Consider the following 16,297-nt stretch of genomic DNA (forward strand, 5'->3'; position numbering starts at 1 on the left):
ACTGTATGTATGTCCGGCTTGTTGTTGGGGTTCCAATGCCGTTTTGGATATAAGGAAGAATGTGAACGATGTTAATAGAACAACGGCTGGTTCTTTACGTTGTAAATAATGACATTTGAATATCATCATCATCATCATCATCTGTTTACCCTCCAGGGTCGGCTTTTCCCTCCGACACAGTGAGGGATCCCACCTCTACCGTCTCAAGGGCAGTGTCCTGGAGCTTCAGACTCTTGGTCTGGGATACAACTGGGGAGAATGACCAGTACCTCGCCCAGGCGGCCTCACCAGCTATGCTGAACAGGGGCCTTGTGGAGGGATGGGAAGATTGGAAGGGATAGGCAAGAAAGAGGGAAGGAAGCAGTCGTGCCTTATGTTAGGTACCATCCCGGCATTCGCCTGAAGGAGAAGTGGGAAACTACGGAAAACCACTTCCATGATGGCTGAGGTGGGAATCGAACCCACCTCTACTCAGTTGACCTCCCGAGGCTGAGTGGACCCCGTCTCAGCCCTCATACCACTTTTCAAATTTCGTGGCAGAGCCGGGGATCGAACCCGGGCCTCCGGGGATGGCAGCTAATCACGCTAACCACTACACCACAGAGGCGGACTACATTTGAATATATGACTTAATTGACACGGGTCAGAGGGGATACTCTTGGACCCATTCGAGTTTCATTACATCGACGGTCACGTCAACCAACCACCAAAGGACAAATGTTAATAAGTAGCCCCATTTCTTCACAGGGATTGGGAATGAGGTTACATGAATTTATATATGGGATGTTTTAAGACCGGATGGCCATACTAACACCAACCCCAGTTGAGGAGCTAATGGAGATGAAATGAATGGTGGTAAAAGACATTGTGTAAGGAAGGGGAAGAAATGTGGTGTGGTCTATAAATTCTGGTTGTCCCCCGGCATTTGCCTGGAAGTGAAAACCATTATCAGAACAGCCGACGGTGGAGTTCGAACCCACACGTCACCCATGCCAAGCTTGGCTCCGTAACTGTAGTGCGTTGACACGCGCGGATGTTCCGCGCGATATTATCAACAGTATATACAGTCAGTAACAGTTATCTTCGCACAGTTGGATTGTGGATACAATTTGGCTCTTTTTTTAAATATATACATATACAGTATATATATTTGTTATAACTTTTCGAGCAGGAACCTGGTAAAGTATGACATTTATTTTTAATACATGAACTCAAATATCACATTCAGAAAATATCACAGGAAGCTGAACTTCCTTTTCTATTCGTTCACTTGCAAGTTAGTCCCACCTGTCAGCATCAAGCTGCCCTGTTATACCTCAGCCTTACCTGCAGCTTATTTGTTTACACTCCAATGAAGTATTGGTGCGAGATGGTGAAGAGAAGAGACCTCTCAGACGACCTGAAGAAAATAACTGTCCAGTTCGCTCTTAAGGGGAAATCATTAAGCGAAATGAGTACGGCAATTGGTAAAACGCATTTAACAATCAATATCGTCAATAAATTCAAATATGAGGGTACGTATAAGAATTTAAGGCGAAAACCAAGAGAAATAACATTAATTGAAAGGGATGAAAGGTATATTTTACATCAAATTAAACGTGATCCTCAGTTATGTACCAAAACTGTGCACTCTTGTACAACACAGTCTGCAAAAGGAACTTTCTAACCAGACTTTACGTTGTGTTTTGTGAATAAATGGCTACCGTGGCCGAGTTCAAAGCAAGAAGCCTTTCATTAGTGCAACAAACAGCTTGAAAGGATTGATGTCCGTGGAGGATCATGTTTCAAAAGGTCAAGACATTTGCGATTGAGTCATATGGGCTGATGAGACAAAAATACCTCTTTCTTTGGTTTGGATGAAAGCTGCAGAGTTTAGAGAAAGTCTAACAGAGATTACCGTAAAGAAAATACTATCCCAACAGTGAATTAGTGGTTCCATTCTGTTATGGTCCCGTGTGTCCTCTCAAGGAGTGGGAAATCTGCACTTCATTGAGGGAAGAATGGACAAAAATGTGTACAAGTATATAATGGTTGAAGATTGAGAGATAGTGCCCAAAAATAGGCATTCACGGCAATTACATTTTTCAACACGATAATGACCGTAAACATTCTATGGAACTTGTAAAAACCTGGCTGATTTGGAACGTTCCCCGTCAACTCAGAACTCCTCCTCAGCCAGCGGATTTTAAGTCAAACTGAACATTTATTGCCGATTTAAAAAAGGAGGGTCATAAACTGCAAGAGTACATTCATAATGGAGCTCCGAAATGTCATTACAGAGAGATGGAAGAACATACGTCCACAGCAATGAAAGAAACCAGTTTCTTCGATACAAAGACTATACGAGGAAGTTATAAAGGCAAAAGGATATGCCACACGATATTAATAATGTGGAAGTGTTACTCTTCTTGTGTTTGGATTAATTTCTAGAATGAAGAGTATGAATAGAAAAGTTGTAAAGAAAGTTCAGTTTTGTGTTTTCTGAGATTATTCATAAGTAATCTTCTGAACGTGATATGTAAAATTTGAGTTCATTTATTAAAAATAGACGTCATAATTTATCATGTTCCTACCAGAAAAGTGCAAGCAAATACACATTTATTTTGCAAAACAGCCAGTTGGTATTTGTACGAAGAAAACTGTTACTGACTGATTCATCATCGCCGAGCCAAACCTACTGGACATAGAGAAATACAATTTTGGCGTCACATCTCTGTTACAATGTAGTTGCTCACTTACGAAAGATTTTTGGATATTCCGTCCCTAAGGGGTAAAAAGGTGGTGAATTTATAAAATGAGTATACCTACATCTCAAAACTTAACAGTTTAACACATTGGAGACGTCGCTCGTAGGAACTACGGGTGCACCATTTAATTTCTGCTGACGGAGCCCGGAGAATCTACGGGCACGTTTTCACAGGCGTTAACAAATAGTAGCTGCCGTTTCAGCGAGCTGTGATTTCACTAGGATACAGCTGAATACTTCTACGGGTATAAACATAAAATGTTCTAGTTATAAACATAAGTGTGGAGCTCTTCTATCATGGGAATGATAACTAGAGCCCTGATTTGATGCATTAATAGGTTAGAATGCAAACTTACTGAAGTGAGTAGCATGCATAGTCTACCTTCACAACGATTGTGGTATGGGGTTTGCATAAATATTAGGGGTACGGCCCATCAGAACCCCTATAATTTATGTTACTCTTACTACGTCGTGGACGAGCGGGTGGCCGACACTTCGTACTAACCAAATTAGTTTGCAATCTAACCTGTTACTGCATAATAATCCGGGCTTTAATGATAACACAGCCACGTTCCTACATAACCTGGGGCCATCGTTGACTCTCACCTGTGAAATGGGCGGGAAATTACGTACGGTACATGCGGACAGGAAGAGTGTGTGTTTGAGAGGCAGCCTTGTTTGTGTAATTCTTGTGAATATTTAGCATGTCTAATTCAAGTGTACGGAATGTCTACAACGAATCCATAATGGATATTCTTACGGAAGACACGCGTTCTGAAAATGAGGTTGAGGATAACAATTACACACTACTGTAAGTAAATATGATAATTCTGGCGCTTCAGGCAAGTAAATGTAGATGATGACCTAATTTCAAATTGATATTACTTGTAACGTAGTTCTATACAGCTTCCTGAAGTGGGTTCTGTAATAGTGTTTTATAACGCTTCCTAAGAATGTGGTTGTTTCCCGCGTACAGATGACAACCTGCAGCTACTCGATGCAAACCCGTCGTCAAACAACGAACAGCTCGAAAGCAAATTACTGGTTGTAAACAAGGATACCAGTGCCAATTGACCAATTAGATTAGAATCTGAATTAGTGTGTTTCAAAAGATGTGTCCACAATATTTGATTTCGAAATATTAACCGAACTGGCATCCGCAGCTGCGTCAAATTTCTTTTTCCATTCGTAAAACTTATTATCTTCATACATTTATATTTAAAAATTGCTGCGCTATTGTGAAAATTAAAGCTCATTTTTGTGCAGAAGAGAGTGTTATATTTCTAAATATTCCAATATTTGTTACAATCATAGCTTACACTAGCATTGAAAAATTTATTTCAGAAACCATTAAAAAACCCTGCGATTTCTGGAGGGTAGCACATTCCAACATGGCCATCTCCAATGTGTTTTAAAGACGTGAATATCGGTATTCGGAATCTCCTTTAAAAATAAAGAAACACGTATTTTTTTGTTTTCCAATTGAGAAAGGGCTGTTTTTCACATGTACGGTTATATGTCGCATGTTCCAGAGTTAGCTCTGTCAATATCCTAGTCATCTTAGCCCCAAAAGGAAACACCACAAACGTGGTTTCCAAAGAGTTTCTGCGGTAAATGAAACTCAATTTTTTCGGAGGGATTTTATACTTTAGGAATTTGCAAATAATATCTTAGTGCAGTACCGAGGAACGATTCATTTATCAAGTTACGAAATATACACGAGCAAAGCCGAGAGTATCAGCTAGTATTTTATATGCCTTTGGTTTCTTGTCCTGTCAGTGCGCCAAGTAAGGTGTCTCCTTGAGTCGACCGGACATCATCCTGGATCTGTACACCGGCGGAAATGCTGAGATGGCTGACTTCATCCATCAAAGCTTTTCATATACATTGTAAGACAGTATCCAGGATAAGATGTACTGTATGCGGATGGCTGAAGGGCAGACAGAAAGGTGGGATGTTCGTTCAATTTGAATGATGACTTCGTTCACTGTAAATGATGACAGGTTTCTCTTTCGTCTACCTGAAACCTGCAGCTAGCTCCCAGCAGTGGACCTCGTCATTATCTTGCGTGTTCTGATTCTTGAGCTCATTGAAGTCTGTCGATACATGTTCCCCGCAACATTCGCTGGTACTACGTATTTACGATCTGCTGGCCGGGTTGTAAAAAGGTAAGTATCAGAATTGCATTGTGTAGCTCCCTAGCCATATAGGCATAGCGAAACAAGTTTGCTGATAAGGCTGCCAAAGAGGCAGTCATAATGCCCCCGTTGTTTGACAAGGCTCTAGACATAGCTTAGCCGCTGGCTTCCCAACCTGAAGGCTAGGTTAAAATCTCGGTTGTGTTTTGCTTTTTAAGTGGTTAAACGTCGCCTTAGCTGAGGTAAGATTTCGGTGTCAATGGCTTTTTAAAGGATTTGGAAGGAAGCGATCATCGATTTAAGGCACAGTCTAACGTTTGTTTGGCGTGAAAGTGGAAAACCACGGAAACTGTCCGGCTCCATGGCTAAATGGTTAGCCTGCTGGCCTTTGGTCATAGGGGTCCCGGGTTCGATTCCCGGCAGGGTCGAGAATTTTAACCTTAATTGGATAATTTCACTGGCACGAGGGCTGGGTGTGTGTGTCATCTTCATCATAATTTCATCCTCATCACGACGCGCAGGTCGCCTACGGGTGTCAAACCAAAAGACCTGCATTCGGCGAGCCGAACTTGTCCTCGGGCACTCCCGGCACTAAAAGCCATACGCCATTTCATTTTACCACGGAAACTATCTTCAGGGCTGTCGAAGCTAAGTTCCCTCAATCTCCTGAATGCGAGTCACCAGCTATGTGCTTCTTACCACGAGGTCAACCCGCTGTGTGCATCGGAAGTAATAATTTGTACACAACTTTTGCGTTTTAAATCTGAATTGAATTTGGGAAAATGTTCGCTAATTATATGGAAATTAAAGTAAGTGTTAAAAACCATCACGTTTGCACGCAAGTTTAAAGTTACATTTCTAAGAACTTATTTCTAGGTTTCCATCTGATGTTTATTCTTAATGTGAACAGTATTTTTTCATCTCGTTGTCTCTCTTTCTCTCATGGCACAGGCCAGCGCAAAATATATTTTGCTCTGAAGTCTCAGTGATAGTGTGGAAACCTGCAGAGATATGGGCAGTGCTAAGCACTGAATTAACATTCAGAACACGATACATGTGTCAGAATGCTATAAAAGCATTTGCTTTAACGTACAGCTCTTAGGATCATATTTTAGGTGACAACCCAGAAAGCAAATCATTAATGATTGATGGATGATTGAATGTTGCGTTACCAATTTTTGGCTGAGTGAATAAAGCAATGGCGAACCACCTCTCTCCTCATCTGCCCTACCTTTGAATAACTCGGGTGATTTTATTTTAATTCCTCAGGGTTTTACCAACCTAAGGACTCTGAAATGATGTAAACCCTGGAGATCACATACACATAGCATTCTAACCGAGTTTTTGGTTTTCCTTTGAAAAACATTTAGTGTCACAAACAGATTTTCAGCAATTGTGGTATGAGAGAACGCCAGGATTGGGAAAGTAGAGATGTAGCTTCAATTAAGATACAAACATTTGTCTTACGTGAGAGCGAGGAACCTCGAAAAATTATATTCACGTCTGGTAACGACAGGTCCGATTATAAATTTATAGCTAAAAGAAACAGAGGTAAAGAGGGGAGTGCCTGTTCAAACCGTGCTATTTCCACCTTATCAAAGTTGTTGGATAAGTGCAAGAGGTGTAAAACGAATGACATATGGAACGTACCTATGAGCGGGTTTGACACAACTTTTAAGGAATTACATCTTCCTGGTTTGGATTGCTCATGGCAACTGATAATATTCAACTACTGCAATTCACGTGTACGAAATACTGATTTACGTTTTGGAAGTGAAAAAATATCTTTTGAACAGACGCTCCGAAAATTTGAAATTAAATATACAAATGTTTCAACTAACAATTTGGTCAATTTTTGGTGTGAGAGAACATTAAAATGAAATGATTTGAAAACTAAGGCACAGAAGAAGATGTCCTTAGAGGCAGGACGGGGAAGGTGAATTAGCTCAGTAACTCAACTGCTGACTTCACACAAGTAAGGCTGATATTCGAATCTCGATCGATCCTGTGCTGAGATTTTCATCACTTGAGACCAGATGGGGCGTCCGGCCAGCTTCGGTCCTAACCCAAATGAGTCCCAGTGGCTTCAGCAACCCCAGAAATAACTGCGATGAACTGAAGTAAGTTAGTAAGTAAAAGAAGATATTCAAGAAAAGGAGCAAAAAGGAGCGTTATTTCTAAAATTGATGCTTCAATATTCTTGGCAACCATTGTGATGTTTGGGATATCACTGTATGCAATAAATTATCAAACCGTGTAATTAGTTGAAAAGATGTATATATTTAATCACTGGTAGGTTATTTTTAAATTATTATGTATATATTGTATAAATAGGGTTTTAATCATCTATTTCACATCATCATTTCATTTCTTTGTATCGCGGCTATAACGTATTCTGAACGAACGACTCATTATATAAAGTATTTCAACATCATTCGTATTAATAGCTTGCAGTAAATTTTCCGATAGCCGAGGTCATTTGACCGGGGTAAGCAGGCTAGCCCATTACCAGGAAATGTACGTCATCAAGCTTACGAGAGACCGTACCCCTTCCATACTCTGAGGAGACAGTTAAAGCCATGTTAACGCCTACTTTCCGAAGTTCGCTAACTGACGCTTTAATTCTACGGGAAAGTTCAGCCTATGTGATTGGACGTAATAAAGCAACATGATGGATTCACAGCAATACATAGGAGAAGGGATGTTACATCAAATCTTACTGGACCATGTGATATGGTTGATCGAGGGAGACTTTGGAATCTATATACTTCGACGACAAGAGCTGGAGAGGACACTTACTCTTACTTACAACTACTTTGAAGGACGATTCTTCAATTCTAATATATCATCGGAGGAGGGCTGTACGTCTTAACATCGGAGAAGATCTTCACTTAGTTCACGTAGCATCTGAGTAGTGTACTACTCAAAAAATATTCTCATTGAGACCTGTTAACTCAATGACGAGAGTTAAAGTCAACGGGAGACCGGTTTTTGTCTAGTATAGGGCAGGAGAGATTTTGTTATTAATTTAGTTACGCTACTGTTCCGTAATACGGAAGAATACAAGTGTATTCTCTCCATGAACGTAACCCATGGTAGTTTTGCTATTAAAATTAGAACTCATTACGACTTTATGTAAGGAGCACAGTAGGAAGTTTTAAGGTCAGGAAAGTCATAGTACAGCTAGTGTACTATGCACACAGCAGAAGTAGTACTATAATCCACAACAAGGGATGACGCCGCCTGTACGAGGGGTCCATCAAACAGCAGCTGCTACATAGATTGTATCCAAATAACAGAGTCTACAAATGGTGAGCTAATGGCATTAATTACTGCAAGTCTCCGCGTTACAATTCATGTTCTTAGAGTTTATTTCATTCAATTTTTCTTTTGCTTCCGTAAGTTCAGATTTCGTTAATACGCCGTTACGTCACGTTTTTCATCCTTAAAAATAGCTGTTTTAATTTGTATTTTCTGAAGTTATTATTAATGATCCTTAACTTTCAAGTTAGTGTACTTAATGGTTAGTGTTCGACCCCACCCCTGGGAGTTTTTAGTCTCATTACGTATTATTATTATTATCATTTTTAATTATCTACTATCGTTTTCAAGCCATAAGCTTGAAGGCTGGCGCCCATAGGATATTGTATATGGAGAATCAATGAGATATCATTTATTTATATTAAAATTAAGGTGACCTGCCACGTCACAAATTTGTCACACCTCTGTGGGCAAGAGTGGGTACGTTACACCTTCACTTGATATAACAAATCTGGGCTGCTGATAATAAGAACAGAAGGCTGTGGAGTCCCCTACCTAATTATGCGAGGCTTGCAGACCGAATTATATACTTCTTCTAATTATCATTACTATCATTATCAGTATTACGAAATTCTCAGGAAGGACGCACTCACTTCGTAAGCCCTCTCACCTACTTATGAATACGAAATGCTTCAATTATTTCCTAGCTGTAAAGGAAGTTAAACGGCTCTGTGAGAGATATGACGTGCCTCTAACAATAAATACCGTTACATAACATAGACATAACGAAGTTAACGAGCACTGTATTATCTGTTGATCTGTAAAGCGACTGTAACTTATATTCCACATCAATTACTTGCCGCTCTCCTTTTCTGTAACAAGCATTTTCTATTTGTACTTGCAAATGAATGAGGCGTATTTAGGTGTCGCCCGCTGCACGATTCTTATTATATTGTATCGTGTTGCCGTGCTCATTTCATTCACGGGCTGCATGCCTATTATAATCTGTCATAAATCTCGAAATCATGGAATGAAAAGTAGTTAACATGTAAGTAGTTTTCGGTGTGACCCCTATTCTGCGTATACAACGAATACTTTCTTGGCGTAGTAAGGCATTTAGAATGAGGAGATAAAGGCTGCTTGTAATAACTCGATGGGTTAAACTGTACACATAAACCAGCTTCGATGATGGAGTTATGTGAGGCGAATGGAGGGGAATGTGTTACGTAGGAGAATAATGGGCTCGGTCGTGAAGGGAAAGAGTAGTAGAAGGAAACCTAAGTAATGATGGTTAGACTCATTTGTTAATGATATGAAGATAAGAAACGTAGATCTAGTTGAAGATAGTTGTGGATGTGTTTGGTTAATTCTTAGAGGCCTGTGCATTGAATGCTGAAAGGCATAACAGTCTGAAATGAAGAAACATGAATGTACATACAGGGTGTATCAGAACAATGTCAATAACAAAAAAATCAGGGATGTTCTTCGTGTTATGTTAAGAATGATGATGTAATCGGATTGGCGGAGAAAATTTTTCAAAATTAGGTTACTTTGTTACATCGGAGCACGCAGTACAAATTGACAAACTCACCGTAATTGCTATGCCAGAGCAGAAGCCACTACCGTGCTTCAAAGAAGAGAAGGGGAGGGAGGGGAGTTGGGATGTGTGATGTAGACAGAGATAATGCTCTGCGCGTAGGCACAAGTTTCCTCATTCGACTCGCACAGGATATCCATTGCCTCCTATAGGCAATATCCACAGTTCGTTAATTAAACAGCCGTAACTGCAAAGGCAGTACAAGAACACACTGTAATTAAGACGCACTTGTGAGTCAAGGAATGCACCAGATCTTTTCACCTCACGTCAGTTCGACGCACTAAGGTTCTCTATTATTTAACATGCTCGAAGATGCAACTCTGCCGTCCCACAATTGTGTATTCCTTCACTCACAACATTATAAAAGAATGAAATACTGAACGAACGAAATAATACGCCCAATGGTTTGGTTACAATATGCCCCCCTTCTACTCTGTTCACAACGGTGTATTAGTGAACTTTGGACTCTGTTCAGGACGTATGGTGTGTCGCGAACGACCTGGAAATCTGCCTGTAATCTTGGTACAAGTTCATCTCTTTCTACGGGGTTCTTATGTTATTAAATGTGTACGGAACAAACTGTACACTGCCTACTGGGGCTGGAAAACGACTTTGCAAAGTGAACGACAAATCCGTGCATTCGCACCGAGCATTACCTCTGTCTCCCCGTTCCCTTCCCTTCCCTTCCCTTCCCTTCCCTTCCCTTCCCTTCCCATCCCTTCCCTTCCCTTCCCTTCCCTTCCCTCCTCTGATGCACAGCAACAGGCAGTGGTTGGTTCTCTGGCATCGAAAATACGGCAAGTTCGTCAATTTGAATCGCACGATCGGAACCAACAAAGTGACCTCATTTTCTCGAAAAGAAACATGTTCTCCGCCAATCCGATTGCACCTTCGTTCTTGACATGACACGAAGACCATCCCTGATTTTTTTGTCGGTATAGTTCTGATACACCCCGTATATGTAGGCTATATATGTATGTATGTATGTATTGAACCCATCACCTTACCTTAGAGAGTTCAGTATGTATGTACATTTGATAGTGAAGTACAGTAACATACATACCTATAAATCTTCATGGAGGAACCGTACTACCTCGTGATGATAATTATTGCTTTCAGCGATATATGGTCGCTCACAAAATGAATGAGGGCATGGTGCTGTATGTTCTTCACATTTTATATTTTATAAGAATTATTATCAAAATACCATTCTCCTCGCATGCAGATACAAACCGTGTGGATACGCACTGTAAATATTAAACGGTAAGTTCAATTGTTCTGAGAAAAATTGTACCCGCATGCGCTCAACTTTTTGGTGGGGGGGAGGGGGTGCGATTGTACAATCAGATACGCATTCCCCCTTTAACCACAGGAGAAGAATGAAGGTTTTGGCTGAAGGAAAGGGAGGGCTATAAATTGTACAAAAATACGTACACCGAAGATCTCTCAGACGATTGCATCCTGGATTAATTTTAATACAACCATTCTCTGTAAGCACTTTCGTTAACTGGGTGCTGTTGTTACATTTCATTGTATAGCGTGATTACTTGTGTATAATGCATTCACTTAAATATCCCGCTGTCCGTAAGCCAACACTTTTTCCCGAAATGTTGGGAAATACATTTCCTTGCTGAATTTAAGATAACAGAACTAACTCCTCATCGCCCAACTTCAAAATAGTTCTTTATTGCAAACAAGTTAACACATTGATTCGTTTGGGCAATCCTCTCCAGTCTACTACTACTACTACTACATCTACTACTACTACTACTACTACTACTTCTACTACTAATAATAAGTCAGTTCCCTGAAGGATGAAAATAAATTCTCATTTCTTTCTGGGAGCGAACTTTTTTATACATAAGCGTAAGGCAGGCATTTATACAAGTGGAGTAGGTACATACTTTCCCTAGTGCACCATCTCTGGATTGTCGTACAAAGGAGACTTGCAGTGGTATGTCAACGGCGTACTAGCTGCCACCGTCCAACTGATGATGTGGGATCATGTGGGGCGAAACTCTGGTAATTTCACGCATTTTCAGACCGAAAGACTTGAATGCTTTTAACCCGGCAGTGGTCGCGTGGTCGGTGGCACATAAATGGTCGCGTCTGAGGGTTTCCCTCACCCAGTAATTTTTATGTTATTGTGATAAGTAGTTTACTTAAATTCATCTTTTAATGATATGGAAGTGTTCACGGACATGTCCCATCACGTAATATGAACGAAAATAGTCCACAAATTATTTACGGTGTTAGTTTCCAGCATAATATTCTAGTCTGAGAATTATGATGTCATTCTGATACAAAAGTGGTCGCGTCATTAGCATTTCGCTCACTTCTTCAGTTACGTTAGTGGTTGTGTGGTGAGCATTTCGCTCTTTTCAAAACCAGTACTAAAATCGGTTTTGTTTATTGTTTATCCTTTCCTCGGTTTTATAATTATCTTGAAGTGGACTTCTAATGTATTTATTTTTCAAATGTAAACAATACATAAATACAATATAAAGCAATACAAAGTTTTTAATGTGTGTCATCGAAACTATGTCGTGTAACGCTTCAGAGGGAAAGAATAATTTCCAGGACTTAAGTGGTGATCTGACAAACTTGGCATTTCCTTTCACGCCTGGTAACTTAAGGATAAGGTTGATGTGTCTTGTCTTTGACGTGCTCGGTGCGCAATGGATGCCCCACGCCGTGCAGTTGTCCTTTCCAATATAACGAGATACTGGTACACGCTGCTCCTCTTCCAGCTCTTCTCCCGATACCTCTGAATCAGTATTATGATCACTGTTTTCCAAGTGGTCACTCTCACCCTCATTTTCACCGTAATAAGGATCACCAAATTGTGCCAAATCATTTTCACCAACCGTATTTCTTACTTCTTTCCTGTTCCACTTCGTCCATCCATTGCAGGATTCGCTATTCTTGTAAATTAGCCATTGAATAACTACACAATTTTCACAACTCGGCAAATCACTAATGAAAGAACACCCTAACAAATAAAACAATACACCAGAGGTACATTGTCGAGTTATAATAAAACAGTAACACTAGTGGTCGCGTGCTGAGCAAATCCCTCACCGAGCGCACTGCATACTAAGAACAAAAATAACTCTCCTCTGGTGAACGGCTAACTCATACTGAACATCCTGCATGGAAGATAAGGGATTGGCTGAGGAATACCTAGAAGGGAGGGGAGCTGCGCACATGGGTTGGGCATTGACAACACTTCATTTCGAGAAGTGAGGGATTCACTCACCACGCGACCACTGCCGGGTTAACTACAAATTACTTTATATTTATGAGCTATTCTCCTTCACTTTGTTCTGAAACAAATGAATATTTCCTTTAGAATGGACGCTATATAAAGGGACACATTAGCCTCAATAGGAAATTGTAACTAATACATTCAATTGGTTTTGGGATGGGAATAAGAGTTGGCCAGTGGAGGTCAAATAAACAAGATGAACACGAGAAGACTAGCACAAGCTTGGAATACCTTCTAACACCTCTTATCTTCGACCCTGAGAGGATTGAGGGTATAAAAGTGATCATCATTTTCTTTTAGCCCTCGCGGTATCTTGATTTATTAACCAACGTGGATGTGGATAGGTGTGGTCTTACACGTAACTGTGGCTAGGGTTTGGAAGACAGCGATCACTGCCAGTATGCAAAATATAAATTCGTTATTTGCCTGAAGCTGAAGTGTGAACTGGTTTCTACATTTATAATACGAAGAGTGAATTTAATCAACACAAAGTTTCGTATAAAGTCTTCGTGAATAAGCAAGAATTAAAATAAGTACTGGAAATGGAACTAACGTGACATTTCATGAGATATCGGACAAAGGTGTCCATTATCCCCCCAAAATTTTAACTGATACGTTAATGAAGTGAAAAAGCAAGGATAACTCATTAACAAATCTATTTTATGGTAATTGGAATCCTGAGTATAATACTCTATGCTGATGATCAGGTAATAAACTACTTGAACGAAGGATGGCCTTCAGGGAGATAATCATCAATTAATTGTTTCTTATAGATAAACTATATGGTTGAATTATTTTAGCAAAAAGGACAATGTTCTAACTGCTGAAGGCACAGATCCTGTATGAACAAAAATTGTCATTGATCGTTCCATTGTAGAGCAAGTTAGCTGTGTTAAGTACATTAAATGCACGCTTTCCTTCTATAGGCGTATGGGCGTTGAATTATACCATACTCAAGTAAAAGCTCAGAAACATAGAGCTATAAAAATAACATAGAACTGTCAGAGCTGATACTGTTGTGAAGAAAACGGCTATTCCGACACCTTGTCATGTGTCACAACTATAGTCCTTATCATTTACTCTAAGAGGGAGATTAGAAACTCAGAAACTGCGCCTTTTGCACGGATTCAGTCTCTTATCAATTTTTCAGGAATTTCAAATAACTAGAGGGACACGCGACATGGACCATTCTTGAAACAATCTCCTCCTTTGTGCCCTTTTCCCAGCTCTACGTGTGGATTAAGGTGAATTCTTCTGCCGAATGCCTTTATCTACGCCAACCATATGTGTGGTGGTGATTATCGTATTAGGAGGAAGTTCAAATATACAACCACCCTCTACTTACACTAATCAGAGAGAAAAAATGTAAGGGATCCAACACTTCGCAAAATGAAGATATCGTCCAAAGGAAGAGATGATGTATAGCACTGAATGTGCCTCACATGGCGCATCTTCTTCGTCATAAAGGGCGTGGAAACGAAAGACTCCCTAGGCATCGTAAACTTAATACCGCCGGGGTCGGAAAAGAGCAAGAGTTGACCAAGGGGGATCAGAAGTAAAAATGAAAGTAAGGAACCTGGCACAAGTAAGTGGAAGCAATGTCAGGACTCAGCTAAGGGCCCCGTGGTCACAAACTCATGCTCCCAAGTTGAGATCCCTGGGTCCCCTTTTAGTCGCCTCTTACGGCAGGCAGGAGATACCGTTGGTGTTTTTGTAATGCCCCCAACCACTGGGCGGCCAACCCTATGTGGATAGATATATTCACTATAGAGTGTTTCTGTGGCCATTGCTAGTTGATGTGTTGTATCTGAATGAAGATGTGTCTAATAAGACAAAAACAAACCCCCCCACCGCGAAGCAGAGGAATAAACGAGATGCGGCTAAAATCTGCGGTCTGTCTAGGAATCGAACTCGGGCCCCTCTGAAGTGAAGGATCACTGCACTCATCATTTAGTCAACTTGTCGGACGGACCACTGTTCCAATAATATTTAAGATTTTTGTCTTCTGAGCTATGAGTATGACCGTATGGAAATTGCGCTAGAAAATTCAATTGCTTGTTCTTATCCAGTTATGAACATTACTCATGCAAAAGACTGTAACGAAGACAACTATCTGATGTATAGCACGGAATGTTTCGACATGCCTCTTATTCTTCTTATACTGGCGCGACCACAGTTGAGTAGGCTAATTATCCCCACTTTTTGCATCTATATCAGAGTTGCTGTATCATAGATTTCGAACCACTGTGCCCTAGACAATCTTCTCTGTCCACGTCTATCTTATCTTCTATGATCATTTGTATTGGGCTGAATTTGTTATTTGAAGGTATGGCCAAAAGAGGCTACTTATACGCATTTCACGAGAGTTAGGATTTCGCATGACTTCCCGGCACGACGGAGCCTCTTCTTGTTGGTGACGCGGTCTACCGATGGCATGCTGAACATCCACATTTAAAATATCTGCAATCGGTTCATTGACGAATCCTCTGCTACCCATTCTTCTTCTTCTTTTTTTGCTAGTTGTTTTACGTCGCACCGACACAGATAGGTCTTACGGCGACGATGGGAGAGCAAAGGGCTAGGAGTGGGAAGGAAGCGGCCGTGGCCTTAATTAAGGTACAGCCCCAGCATTTGCCTGGTGTGAAAATGGGAAACCACGGAAAACCATTTTCAGGGCTGCCGACAGTGGGGTTCGAACCTACTATCTCCCGAATACTAGATACTGGCCGCACTTAAGTGACTGCAGCTATCGAGCTCGGTACACCCATTCTTCAACACTGTAAAGCTGACCGAGTGGGGATATGGATGGTAAAATACATCCACGGCTACTAAAAGGGTGAGCGGCTTTCATTTCGGAAGCGTGGGTTAACGACCTTGGATCCCCTATCTGAGTCCGGCATTGCTTCCACTTACTTGTTGTTTTTTTTTTGCTAGAGGCTTTACGTCGCACCGACACAGATAGGTCTTATGGCGACGATGGGATAGGAAAGGCCTAGGAGTTGGAAGGAAACGGCCGTGGCCTTAATTAAGGTACAGCCCCAGCATTTCCCTGGTGTGAAAATGGGAAACCACGGAAAACCATTTTCAGGGCTGCCAATAGTGGGATTCGAACCTACTATCTCCCGGATGCAAGCTCGCTCGGTCTTACTTGTTTGTTTCAGGTTCCTCACCTTCATATTTCATATCTGACCCCCCTTGATCACTCTTGTTATCTTCCGACCTCGATTGTGTTAGGTTTTCGAGGCCTAGGGAGTCTCTCAACTTGACGCCCTTCGTAGCTCCTCTGT

The sequence above is a fragment of the Anabrus simplex genome, chromosome 4 (assembly GCF_040414725.1).
Source record: "Anabrus simplex isolate iqAnaSimp1 chromosome 4, ASM4041472v1, whole genome shotgun sequence".
NCBI lineage: Eukaryota > Metazoa > Arthropoda > Insecta > Orthoptera > Tettigoniidae > Anabrus > Anabrus simplex.